The sequence below is a fragment of the Sminthopsis crassicaudata genome, chromosome 6, assembly GCF_048593235.1.
Source record: "Sminthopsis crassicaudata isolate SCR6 chromosome 6, ASM4859323v1, whole genome shotgun sequence".
In the NCBI taxonomy this organism is placed as follows: domain Eukaryota; kingdom Metazoa; phylum Chordata; class Mammalia; order Dasyuromorphia; family Dasyuridae; genus Sminthopsis; species Sminthopsis crassicaudata.
The window spans coordinates 53,658,774-53,672,990 of NC_133622.1; the positions used below are offsets into that span (position 1 = coordinate 53,658,774).

Below are 14,217 nucleotides of genomic sequence, written 5' to 3' on the forward strand. Positions count from 1 at the left end.
AGAATGGAACTTGGGAGACAACCATGATTGGAAATGTATAAATAAAGAATTAAAAATCAAGAAGAAGCTGAAAAGTGGTCAGAGCAAGAGAAGGAAAGCAGTGTCAAATGCTACCAAAAGTCAGAGTATTGAAATTGAGAAAAGACCATTGTAAGAAGGTGATAGGACACCTTCATAAATTTTAAAGTTAATTGTATTTTTCTTAATGTTCCCAAGCATGAATATATAGAAGAATCACCATACCTCTTGGTGAGAACACATTCAACTAGCTTGCTTTTACAGTGGAAACTAAGGTGAAAACATGGCTAACCCCATACTTTTTAATCTCACTATCCAGATCATTTATGGAACTCAAATATTCAATGAAAATAACTTGGAGAGTCCCTTCCAGTTTTAAATCTGAGATTCTAAGATCCCATATTATTGAAATCTGCAGTAATATAGTAGTAACAAATATATTAACTACCAGAAAGAGAGCAGGTGGACCTTCAATTTACATACAGCTCTCTGAATAGCTTCTTTGGCTAATGATAGGTACATTTGGACAGGTAGAATAATTTAATGGATGAGATCCATGATACAATGACAAAATTATTGGGTTAAGAAATTTTAGCAAAACAATTGGAATAGAAGTTTTGTGAGTTCTCGCTCTTAATGAAACATTGGATTGGTAATCAAAGTCTTGAATTCAAAAGCTGACTTCACTACTTAATACATTGTGTTTTTTATTAAGTCACTTCAATTCTGGGCTTTAGTTTCTTTATCAATAAATTGAGGTTAGACTTGATGGCTTTTAAAAATTTCTTTCAGATTTGAATTCTAAGATCCCAGGAAACAGATGAGGATATGTTGATATAATTCTCTCTCTGTCTCTTTCTGTGTCTGTCTCTGACTCTGTCAGTTTTTCTGTCTCTATCCCTCTCCCGTCTCTGTCTCCATATTGCTGTCTCTCTCTATGTTTATCTCTTTATCTGTCTCCTCCTTCTTAGTTTCTCTTTTTCTCTTGAAGCTTGACCAGTAAATAAATAATTTAGCTTACTTAAATTATTCTAATTTCTATAATAATCCATAAACAGTTTTTAGTATAGTTCAAAAAAATTTCAGTACCCAATCTAGATCTGTATTGAATCAGTTTAAATAAACAAAAAAAATCAATAAATTGATAAATAAATGAATGAATAGAATTTAAAAAAAAATAAAGCTGCCATATTTTACTGTTTTCACCATCTGATTACTAGTAGTCCACAAATAAAAGTATAGTTTCCAATCTACCTGCTTCAGGAAACTCATCAAACTACATTTGTAGTGGATCCACTAACAACATACTATCTCCAAAGAACCAGTGAACTCAGTGCATACAATTTTAGTAATAGGACTCCGGTCTTTAAGAGACACTGAAGAGACAAGACTGTCTTGAGCAAGGCTCAAAGAAGGAAAAACAGTCACTCTCACCTCCAAAGGTGGGGCCAATAGAATCTTATAGTTTTAAAAGATGGCAACACTTCAAGTATGGTTTGTTCTCAATGCTAGTAAACTGTATAATCCTAGTAACCAGAAACAACTCAGTTTGCCTCCATCCCAGAAGCCTTCTCCTTCCTGGTTCAGACCATCATTTAATGAGGTGTCTGGGTTGTCCATATTGATTTCACCCCAGGTTCTTCTTTTCAATTTCTGATTTTTTCACTCCTCACTAGCAGCCTTGATCTTACAGAGGTTCTCATCTTTCTACCTACTTCTTTTACACTTGACTTCTATATATTGTCTTCCCCTCGTTAGGGGATAAACTTCTAGAATAAAAGGACTATATTATTTTGCCTGTGCTTGTATTCCCAGTGTTTAGCTTTGTTTTTGGTATGTACTAAATACTTAAAAAAAAACCTTTCACTCCATACCAAAATAAGGTCAAAATGGATACATGATTTGGTCATACACAAACAAATTAGGAGAGCAAGGGATAATTTAACTATCAGATCTTTGGAGAAGGGAGGAATTTATGACCAAAGAAGAACCTAGAAAACATTATGAAATGCAAAATGGACAACTTCACATTAGATTAAAAAGGTTTTGCACAAACAAAATCAATGAAAACAAGATTAAAAGGGAAGTACAAAGTTGGGGGGAAAATCTTATAGCCAGTGGTTCTGATAAAAGTTTTATTTCTAAAATATATAAGGAACTGTGTCAAATGTATAAGAAAACTAGTCATTTCCCAACTGATAAATGGTCAAAGGATATGAACAGATAATTTTCAGATAATGAAATTAAGCCATCTGTAGTCATATTAAAAAATGCTCTAAATCACTATTGGTTATTGAAACACAAATTAAAACAACTCTGAGGCACCTCACACCTCTCAGATTGGCTAAGATGACAGGAAAAAATAATGATAAATATTGGAGAGGATGTAGGAAAACTGGGACACTAATGCATTGATGGAATTGTAAAATGATCCAACCTTTCTGGAGAGCAATCTGAAACTATACATACTCTTTGACTCAGAAGTGCCTTTACTGGATCTGTGTCCCAAGGAAATCATAAAGGAGGGAAAAAGCCACATGTGCATAAATGTTTGTAGCAGCTCTTTCTGTGGAAGCAAAGAATTGGAAAATGAATAGATGTCCATCAGTTGGGGAATGGCTGAATAAGCTGTGCTATATGAAGGTAATGGAATATTATTGTTCTATAAAAAAATGATGAACAACCTGATTTTAGAAAATTCTGGAAAGATTTACATGAGCTGATGCTGAAAGAAATAAGCAGAACCTGGAATACATTGTACACAATAACAGCAAGAATGTGAGATGATAGACTATGAAAGGTTTGGTTCTTCTCAGTATTCAGGGATCCAAAGCAATCCCGATAGACTTTGGACAGGAAATGTCATCTGCATCCAGAAAAAACAAAAAACAAAAAAAAAAAACAAACGAAAAAAAAAACCTATGGAGGTTGAATATAAATAAACATATGTTACAGTCACTTCTTTTTTTTTTGATTTTTTTTTCATCTTTTCCATGGTTTTTCCCTTTTGTTCGGATTTTTATCTCTCAATATGATTCATAAAGCAATATGAAAGAAAACTAAATAAATTTATTAAAAAAAAAAAAACTCCTCAGGATCTATCTTCCTGGACCATACTGGAGGTGTGCCTGGGGCCCTATAGCAAGCTATAGGAAGAGCCTTCACTATCTATTATTTCTAATGGTTCTTGGAAGCAAGTCTGTCTATAATTCAGTTTCCATTTATATCTCTTGTCTAAGTTGAACTGAAAGCAAAAAAGCTCAGCTGTCAATATCTGTGTCATAAAGAAAAGATATAAATCTTATTTTTAAATTCTAGCTAGTATTTGGAAGTAACAAGTAATGATTTAAGCAACAAAGTCTGTAATATGTATTGACTATATAATAGTTATTTAAGACTAACCTAGAAGTATATTTTTGGCTTGCCTTGCTTAATTAGTGCTTTTGCTGTCGTTTTAAGAATTATGAGACCATGTGGGACTACTTAAATTTAAGTCTTCTTATCTATAAAGTGAAACTAATAGCACTTGTCTTCTCTAACTCAAGATTTTTGTGGGACTCAAATGAAATAATAAAGTACTTCGAAAAAATTTTTTAAAGATCTCTCCAATCATTCTATCTATGTGTCATGTATCAGGCACTGTGCTGGTCAGGCATATGTAAATCCAATAACTAATAATAAAATAATATTCTACTAACTGATTCTTATAGGGCCTGCCATCATGTGGTAGATATTGCCACATTGACCTCTGTTTTTAAGTAGAGCTACTTTACCAGCAGTTCTGCTTCAATGGCATTTAATTCTAACAACTGTAGTCATCTGGTTAGCCTACCACACCCACAGGGCCAGGAGATCAACAAAGGAGCCAGATTAGTCTAGGCTGTTCCATGTCAGCACAAGAGAGATCTATGACTCTTCATGGACAACTCATATATCTATTCTATCCCCTAAATAGTGGATTTTAAGAGTGACAGGGTTAAATCAACTAGTCTTACTGTCTATGGGAATTAACCTCCTTGGCCCTCAGTTTCCATATCTGTAAAAAGAAGTTTAGACCAGATGACCTGTGAGATCCTGCTCTAATCCTGTATGATTTGATTCCTGAGTCTAGAAAATGTTATGGAAAAAGATAATTCACAAGAGGACCATATTTTACTCACACATCTTTTATTATCTTTCAAGTTGTTCTGCTGGGTATTTTTTATTAATCTCTATTTTAATGTTAGCAATGATCCTTTGAAATGTAGAACACATAATAACAATAATAGCATCATGCTTTTTTAACTTATGAAGTGCTTTTTATCAAAATAATCCTGAGAGGCAAATTGTGTAAGAGTACTTATTCCTATTTTAAAGATGAGAATACTGAGGTGGAAAATGTCTAAGTGTCATGGGTGGACAACTACAAGTGTTAGGATTTGAACATTGCTCTCTTTACTTCAAGAATGGAATGTTTCCCACTAGTATGTTACCTTTAAAATATAATGCCTGTTTACAACTACTTGGGATATATATTGTCATTTGTGGAAATCAAATAATGTGAGAAAGAAATCAAATAATGCTAGAAAGAAAATTGCTAACACACAATCATCTCTGAAATAAGGAAAGTAATTAAGAATTTTTTAAAGATAGAATATAATCCCAAAAGAATGACTTCAACGAATAATGCTAGAAAATGCTAATACATAATCATCTCTGAAATAGGAAGGTAATTAAATTTTTAAAGATAGAGTATAACCCCAAAAGAATGACTTCAACGAAAAGTACTAATATAATTTTATAAGAAAATCAACAAAAAAATGTGCAAATATGTCTAAGTAATGAATGCTTTTAGAAGGTGGAACCTGACTCATTTTTGAATTTATATTCCAGCACTTAATACAGTACATGGCACAAAGTAAATAGTTAATAAATGTTTGTTGAGTTAGCATTGAAAAGAAATGAAGCCAGTATAGAAGATGAAAGAACTAGAACACCAAGATTCTTTCACTCATCCACTAGAATGTTAATTCGTTGAGGGCACAGATCATACATTGGGTCTTATAGTAGGGCTTCCTTTTAGGTTTGGCTGTGGTTTAGTCTTGATAGCTGCTGAGATTCCTTCTAAATCTCAAATTTTATGACAATTTTTCTTTTTTTTTTTTTTTTGGTCTTTGTTGTCTTTGGTGCCCAAGTGCTTTGCACATAGCAGGTGCTTAATAAGGATTTGCATTTGTGGAGTCCAACTGCTATTTATTGAGCACTTATTATCCATGAGTATATTTTTTTGCAAATGACATTTTAAGTTCAATTTTTAAAAAATGATAATAGAATTTTGTTCATAAATTGGAAAACAAAACAGAAAAACATCATCTATCTTTATAAAACTACTTTCTCCAAGGCATCCATGCCCTTGAATACAATGGAAACTCATTTTCTAAGGCTCCGGTCTATATTAATCCTAATTTGATTGTACATTATGTATTGTTAACTAAAACAAAAGGCAACATGAATAACATTGTACCAATCACTTTGTACTTCCACAGAAATATGGAGAGAGAATGTTTCTAATTATGATTCTCACATTTGAAGCCCCTTAAGTATAGGTCAGACCTTACTCACTGCTTGAAAGAAGTCATGAGCATCACAAATGTCTCTATACTGCCAATGCACAAAGCCTACTAACTAGAGAGTAGTTTGGCCTTTTACTTCCCCAATTCTGTTCTTGGTGCTGAGGTAACCTACAGTTTATCTGGGATAATCAACCAATACCAAAGACAACTTCCTTCTTATCTTTTCTCTTTCCTTCCTTCCCTGGCAAGAACTACCCTGAATCCATCAGGCCAATTTTTTGGCTCACCCTGATTTGGATGAGATAGAATTCTGTTCCTTCTGGTGAGATGGAAACCACCAATCTTTATTTATTACATGCCCCATGGTACTCCTGACTTTATCATCTGCCCTGTTTCTATATCCTTCACACCACAAGCAATATCAGTTGACTTACTAACTTAATTTAAAGATCCCTAGAGTCTATCAATGGCCTGCTACTTCAGCTTTAGGATTTCTGTGCCTTTTCATCCATTCTATAGCTGATTTTTAAAAAATATTTTGTCTCCTTCAATTTGTGTGAGCTCCTTGAGAATAGAACTGTTCTCATTTTTTTATTTGTATCCCCAATACTTGGAACATATTAAGTACTAATAAAATAGCTTTTATTCATTAATTTATCTGTAGTCTAGCTCAGAAGATTTCTTCAGTAAAGGCTATTCTGTTCAAGGTTGTTCAAAAGCATAAGAATTATTTCTACTACCATTGTGTGGTGAGGAAAGGGATGGGGAATAGACTGTACCTATGATTTTATCAATAATGGAAATTCCTTTTGTCAATGTAGATTGGAGCTTTATCTCTGACCAATATCTAGTGTTAGAGAATGATTTGCACAAGGCAGGTACTTAATAAGGATTTGCTTGTGGAGTCCAACTGCTATTTATTGATCACATTATCCATAAACATTTTTTTTTGCAAAACCTCATTTTAAGTTCAATTCAAAAAGAAAGGAAGTAGAATAAAATGATAATAGAATTTTGTTCATAAATTGGAAGAGAAAACAAAACAGAAAATGTCATCTCATCCTTAAAAAACTACTTTCTCGAGAGGTCTTACTTGAACCCAGTTCATCCTGATTTTGAAGCTAGTTCTCCATCTACCATGCTGAACTGCCTCTCATTGTGAATTGATCCAGTCCAAACTAATAAGCATGTATTAATTAAACATGTACTATGTGCTAAGCACTAGGAAATGGGAAAAAAAAAAGAAAAGTAGTCCTTATTTTCAAGGATCTAACATCCTTCTTAACATTTAGAGGGATACAGGAATGGGAATGATCATTAGATAAGTCTTCATAGACATTGCTTGTAAATAATTATTTCATTACCATTCTGTTCTCACTTGAGTTTGATGGTTCTATTTGTGTAATACTAACCATATATTTGCCAAGTAGTTGGGGAAGGTAGGTAGGTAGGTAGTGGATAAAGCGCTGTCCTTAAGTCAGAAAGACCTGTCTTCCTGAATTTAAATCTGGCCTCAGACACTTATTACCTGTCACCCCATTTAACCCTATTTGTCTCAGTTCCCTCATCTGTAAAATAAGCTAGAGAAGGAACTGGTAAACTACTCCAGTATCTTTGCTAAGAAAAACCCAAATATGGACAAAACAAATACTAAATATTTAGCCCAGATGGGATGATTTGAAGAGATTTGAGAGTGTTCCAATTCCAATGCCCCTTCTATTATACCTATATGCCCAACATGAGTTATTCATTTTGAAATTGTGGTAGACAAGGCTTTAGAGTTGAACTTTAAATAGATGTGTATCCAATAATCTATGGACTAATACATTAATACTAAAATATAAAAATAAAAAATTGCTTATTTCTATTATCTATATTTTCTCCTAACTCACTCATTTTTTAAATATTGCAATCAAGATTTCTACATCATCACTCAACTAAAATTCTTTTCTCCAGTTTCCTATGATTGCTTATTTACTAAGCCTTCTTTCAAAACAAATAAACAGGTTTTCTAGACTATCTAGTTTGTGAGTACTGCCTAGAACGTGGATAAGTCAAGTGTCTTGCCCAGTCTCACATAACCCAAATGTATCTGAGGTTGTATGTACTTGAATCCTTGTTTTCCTGCCTCTGAGGGCTGGTTCTGTCTCCTATACCACAAGAACATTTGTAGAATTATTGATATCCTGTTGATAAACTACAATATATGTATACATAAAAACACACCACTGGCTCCAGTTTTAGAAACCAATGCCAGAAGGAGAAAGACTTTGGCAAAATTCCCAACCGAGTCAGTCACTGGGTGTGCATTGCACTAGCTGACACTGAGTCAGCACTTACTAACATGCTGCTGTCACAAACTGCTCTTATTGAAGGATGGAATCTCCAGGTTAAATGCTGATGCTCTCTTCTCTCAGCTGACTCAGTGATTGGCTAAGGTGACTATTTGAAGCCAGATATTGCACAATCTAGTTCAGAGGGAGGAGCTGTGATTAAGGCATTTCAAGTGCTCCAGATAAAAATGATCAACAAAGTTCTCATTTAAAACTAATTTGATTTGCATGTTAAATAAACAAAATTAGCATGTCCCAGAATCTTAATATGCTACATTTCTAAACGGTCACTTAACATAGCATGGGAAGTAAGTAGCTCAGCAGGCAAATATTGAAGATTGAACAGCTTCTCAATTTGAGTTTTTCTTCCTAATATTTCATAGGATCATGGAAACATAGGTTTGGAATTAGAGAGGATCTTATACTAAAGCTTCTAATCTAATTTATTTATTTTTTTAAAATAACAAACTAAGAATCTTAGAGATTAAGTAATTTGCCCAAAAGTATACAGAAATAGTATATGGAAATATATGAATTGAAGTAACAATAAACTAAATTAAATACTTTCTGATATAACAAGTGCATTACAGACTTGCAAAATGCTTCATAAAGTGTGAGAATAAAAGTCACTGCTATACAAGGTGGGGAGTTGTATCATGGAAAAATTTCCTATAGTAAGCAATATTTGAATTGGACTTCAAATATGAGTTAGGATCATATATGTGGAAAGAAGCATGTTCTAAGCAAAAAGAGAGTGTGTACAAAAGAATGAAATAGGAAAAAATTGGATCTTCATTTTTAACACAATTTATTTCTTCTGCTATATAGATAATAGATGCCACCCAAGGTGGCAATTAGATTGTAAGTGTTGAATAAAGTGTTGAATAAATACAATGAGTATAGTCATCTTAAACCCAATAGTTAAGCTAGATGACGAGTGATATTCTATTATAGAGATAAGCAAATCTTATGTAAGCACAATGTGAAGTTCATAGTTTATCTGAGTGTCCGATTAAGTCACTTAGAATTCAATATTAATAATGACCAAGATCCCAGGATTGCATATTCTATGTACAGACATAAATAGATCTTTCTTTTGCTCAGTTTAACCAACTAATCAATCAACAAATACTTATTAAGCACCTACTACATTTCAGTCATTGTGCTAGGTCCTGAGCATGCAAAAAAAAAAAAAAAAATGTATTCCTTCTCTCAAGGAATTTATAGCTAATAATAATAATTAAGTGCCAAAGAATAGGCAGCAACCACATATCTGTTGTAAAAATCACTAGGACTTCCATTCTTATCAAGAAAAATACTAGCATTCTTTTTTTTTCATACAACACTCTAGATTGAAGTTGTATACCTAGTTAGTCTCTTGACAAAAAAAAAATCATGAGAGAACTGAGAAAATAATAATAGAAAATAAAAACTCACTGCTAATAGAAAGAAAAAAGAATACAAATTAAATGTATGCCCTATTAATGATTAGTAAACAAAGAATTTTTGTAAGTGAAGACTAGTCCAATGTATTGGGTTTATAAGCTCAAAAAAAGAGGCAGAATAAAATGAATAGTTTCTCTCCAGTTATCATTCAAGTTTTGAGCTATAAGGTTTTATAACTTTCAGCTATAATAAACCTAATTATAATACTAATAAAATGTGTAATAATTATACCTAGAGAATGGTATTCTCAACTTCCTCACATTTTGTTAAGATAATTTTGATATTCATGATTCTTAAAGCCATCTCAAGAATTAACCATAAGTGAATTGACTTAAAGAAAAAAATAAAGATTCTTGCTGATCTTGATTAATTAGTGACTTGATGACCCTTCTAAGACAAAGAATGAAGGCCATAAGAAAAGACTTGGAAACAAAGTTATTATTTATCCAAGAAGAGCCTTAAAATGAGCAATATAAAGAAATTAAACCTCTAGTTATTTAGTAAATTAATTTTATTTGAAACTATGGCTGTAATGATATTACTGAAAATGTCAAATGATGTGATTCTTAAGCCTTTAAATTCCAGAGCAACATAAGCATGAATGTGCTGGAGCCAGTTCAAACAAAAGGGCCCATTCATGTTATTAAATTGTCTGCATCAAAATTTACATCTTAAAAATCAGCAAAGATTATAAATCAAGGCTGGATTTATCATTTTTGTTCATCTAGACTTAAGAAAGTAGTGGAGAAATATTAATAATGCAGATTAAATTTAAATATTTGTCTAACTTACTTTTTCCCAGAAAATGAGTTTTTAAACATTTGCTAGTACATCTTTGGCCCCATGTTTCAAGTTTCTCCTCTAAAAAAGAGGAGGGAGAAAAAGAGGAAAAGAAGAAAAAATAATGAAAGAGGATCAGGGGAAAAATAAGAAAAATAAATCAAATAATAAGAAAGCAACAAGAAAAGTATGAAGACAAAATATTATGAAGAAGAAAATATAGAAAATAGAAGAGCTAGAGAAAAATATGTCAGTAGAGGCAAGAAAAAGAGAATAAAGAACATGAAAGAAGACAAAGACAAGGATAATAACTAAGAAAGCAAAAACAAAGGAAAAATACTTGAATAAAGAATACATATAAAGAGAGAAAGAGGAGTTGGAAGAAAGAGAATATATATTATAGGGAGTATAGTACAGTAAAATATAGTATAGTATAGAGAGAATACACATATAGAGACATTCATATGTATATCATTTATTAGATAGTTACTATATACCAGGAACTGTGCTAAGCACTAGAAATACAAATACAAGTAAACAGAATAGTCCCTCCCCTGAAGAATCTTGCATTCTATTGAGGAAAGATAATAAAAATAGGTAAGATAAAAAGGGAGTGAGGAAAAATGTAGGGGAAAATAAAGCATAAGAAATAAGAAGAAAAGTATATTTCAAAGATAAGCAAAAAATGTCCTTAAAGAGAATCCAGCTTTGAGTGAAGAGACATTGCTGACATCCTTCCTGAAATGATGGTATCAGAAAAAGAGTCAACAGTATGAATAGCGGGATCTCACAAAAGATAGTAACATATTTCCTTTATCTTGCTAAATTTTAAAATAGTTAGAAAGAGTTAGGAGCTTTAGATGAAGAGAAAGGAGGAGATATTCTAACAGGAAGGGATAGTCGACTGAGCAAGTGATTATAGAGGGATAATACTGGAGAATTTATAGAATGCTTTAACCTAGGGGAAAAAATAATTCTTGGTAAAGTTGCAGGGAAGAAGATATATTAACGTGACAAATACTGTGTATTAATTGAAATTAGTGCTGAAGCCCAGAGAGCCTGAGCTTTCTTTTTTTCACTGAAGTGCCTCTATGCTCTGAATGATAAACTCCTTCCATTAATTTGTAGGCTCCTTGAAAGCAGTTTACAATCTAATGGATTCTAGTATGCAAAGAGCCTTTGCCTGTTTTTATATCCACAGTGCTTAACAAATGCCTGGCTGGTGGTAGGTACCTAATAAATATTGATTGATTGATTGGATTCTTTCTTCAAAAGAGAACCAAAACGGCAGACACAGTTCTAAACCCAAGTTCAGGGCTTGTACTTTAGCTGACATGTAGTCACAGTTTGATATTTCAGGGGAATGGGGAAGAAAGGCATCCTTCTCACATCATCCTTTCCTAGATGCATTTCATGTCACATGTCAGTCAAAAGAAGAAGAAAGGCAAGGGAAGAATCATTCCCTTTATCCAAAAGTCCTCTGAGGTATCAGTCCTTCTTGCTCAGTACCCAACCCCCCCCCCAATTTTGCTTTGTCATTTCCAAAGCACCCAAGGCCTTCTGCACACAGAGCTAACAGAAAGTAATCAAGAAGCACTGAGCTAATACAATGGTACCCTGGAGTAGGCAGCTTCTGATTTATTCAATAATTCAGTCAACTTTAATCTCTATAGCTCCCCTAAAAGTCTGAAGATCTAAACTGATTCATAGTGATATTGTATGAAAAGTACATACAAGTAGATTGACCTAAAAATACTTGTACTCTTAAAACAGTACATAATATTGTAGCAAACATATATCCCTTATATGTGTTCATCTCGCACACTTTTACACTAATTTCACACTGATTCTTTAATCTAGTTATAGTAGATGTAGAGTAAATGAAATGAGTTCAAAGTAGTTGCTTAATAACTTATAGAGCAAATGAGTGGTTGCATTTTTCTACAAGTACTTCTTGTGTAAGTAGCCTTATAATGATGATATAATTAAAATGGTTTATGAGACAAAATCTACATGCTATGTAAAATCTGCATCAATAATTTTAGGAATTTCTAAAGGTTTTTTTAAAATTGTTTTCATTTGATATGTCAGGTGATCTGGTAGTTGTGTTTCATTAATATTGGAAGACTTTCATAGAACACATGATAACCAGATTTTTGGATATCCCCCATACTTGAAATGTTCTCCTTTCTCCTCTCTTAACTCATAGTTTCTTTTAAGTTCCAACTACAATCACACCTTCTCCATGAAGTCTTTGGGGGATCCATCTTAATGTTAGTTCTTTTCCTTTATCATTTTTCCTATTTATCCAATTATATCCAATTTCTATCCAGTTTATCCAAAAAGATTCCTTTCTCCCCTACTCCAGCAGAAATATCAAACTGTAACCACATGCCAGAATATATAGCTTATTTGAACATATGTATTAACATATTTTCTCCCCCCTTAGGCCAAACTCCTCTAGAGCAGTGTCTTTCATCTTTCTTTGTATTCCCATTGTTTAGCATAGTGCCCTACACACAGGAGATACTTAATATCCTTATGGATTGACTGACTCAACCAGCACTATTGACAAAGTTGCTAAAGAAGGCAGTAACAAATGACTGGATCACATAGATTAGTTTACGGTCATGGAAGGATTTATGATTACAATTCAGTTATAAGTAATTACTACCAGAAATGACAGAAGGGCTAATAACTTTAAACAATTGAAACTTAATGATCAGTACTGATTGTACAAGGAGATAGTAGAAAATGTACAAAACATCACTCACTGAAGGCTGCAAAAATTAGCCTAATCAAATACTTAATAAGCTATGATCTGGTAGCAGGAAATTTATATTAGAAGCTCATTATCTTTTACAGATTATTGAACAAATCCCTCTAACACCAATATCTTTAAAAACTCAATCAATAGGGGCAGCTAGGTGGCGCAGTGGATAGAGCACCAGCCCTGAATTCAGGAGGACCTGAGTTCAAATGTGGTCTCAGACACTTAACATTCTAGCTGTGTGACCCTGGGCAAGTCACTTAACCCCAGCCTGGGGTGGGGGGTGGGGGGGAACTCAATCAATAAACTAAATTAGAGCATCATTATAGACTGAACTGTTGTCCTCAATCACCCAGACATAGCAATGAGCTATAAAAACTTGTGAACAACTTTTAAAAAGAGATGTTACTATGTCAAATACTCAGAATCTTCAAGTTATATGGAATGAAAAGATTTCAAAATATAGAAAAATAAGAATCATTCGGAACTAGGAAGAGGCATATATCCTTAGTAATGTCTATTGGTTCAGCACCAGAAATGGATTTGGTTTTATCAATGAAAAATACATTAATGAATATGTATTACCATCTGCTTTGCCACTAAACCTAACATCCAATGGGGACTTTGATCTGACTTTCAGCTGAAACTTCCTAAAAACTTCTCTATCAGAATGTGAGCTGCTCAAGAAGTAGCTCATTTTTCTATTTGGATCCCAGGAATTTTCTACATCAAAAATATGTAATAAATGTTTTTCCTTCATTGATCCATTTATCGCCTAGGCTACCAAATTTGAATCAAAAATTCTTTCAGTGAACTCATAAAAAATGAACTTATTAGGGAGAGCTAGATGATACAGTGGAGAGAGCACTGGCCCTGAAGTCAGGAAAACCTGAGTTCAAATCCAGCCTCAGAGACTTAACACTCACAACTGTCTGATCCTGGGCACATCACTTAACTCCAATTGCTTTCCAAAATAAAAAAATAAAATATAAAAAGGGGAAAAATGAACTTATTTCTTAATGTTTAGTCAGCTGCAAAAATCAGTTTTAAAACCACCTATGAAATAATCCACAGAATATTAAATATAAAAGAATAATAGCAGGATAGTTACTTATCCCAGGACCATTTCTGTCCTTCAAAAAAAAATATTGATAATAATGGAGTAGAAATAGGAGTAGTGGTGGTGATATTGGTGGTGGTGGTGGTAGCAGTAGCAGCAGCAGCAACAGTAGTAGTAGTAAGTAGTTGTAGTAGTAGTAATAGTAATAGTAGTAATAGCAGTAGTTGTAGTAACAGTAGTAGTAGTAGTAGTAGTTAT

General features: G+C 33.1%; 1 protein-coding gene, 1 long non-coding RNA gene and 1 pseudogene across 2 annotated transcripts in view; 1 reads left to right on the forward strand and 2 right to left on the reverse strand.

Moving 5' to 3' along the window:
- The window catches only part of LOC141545568 (transmembrane protease serine 11F-like), a 70,747-nt gene that overhangs the window by 48,969 nt on the left and 7,561 nt on the right, over positions 1-14,217 (reverse strand). The window lies entirely within an intron of this gene.
- Positions 1-14,217, forward strand: part of LOC141545570 (uncharacterized) — a 117,681-nt gene that overhangs the window by 33,448 nt on the left and 70,016 nt on the right. The window lies entirely within an intron of this gene.
- LOC141548112 (U6atac minor spliceosomal RNA) lies at positions 9,132-9,249 on the reverse strand (annotated as a pseudogene).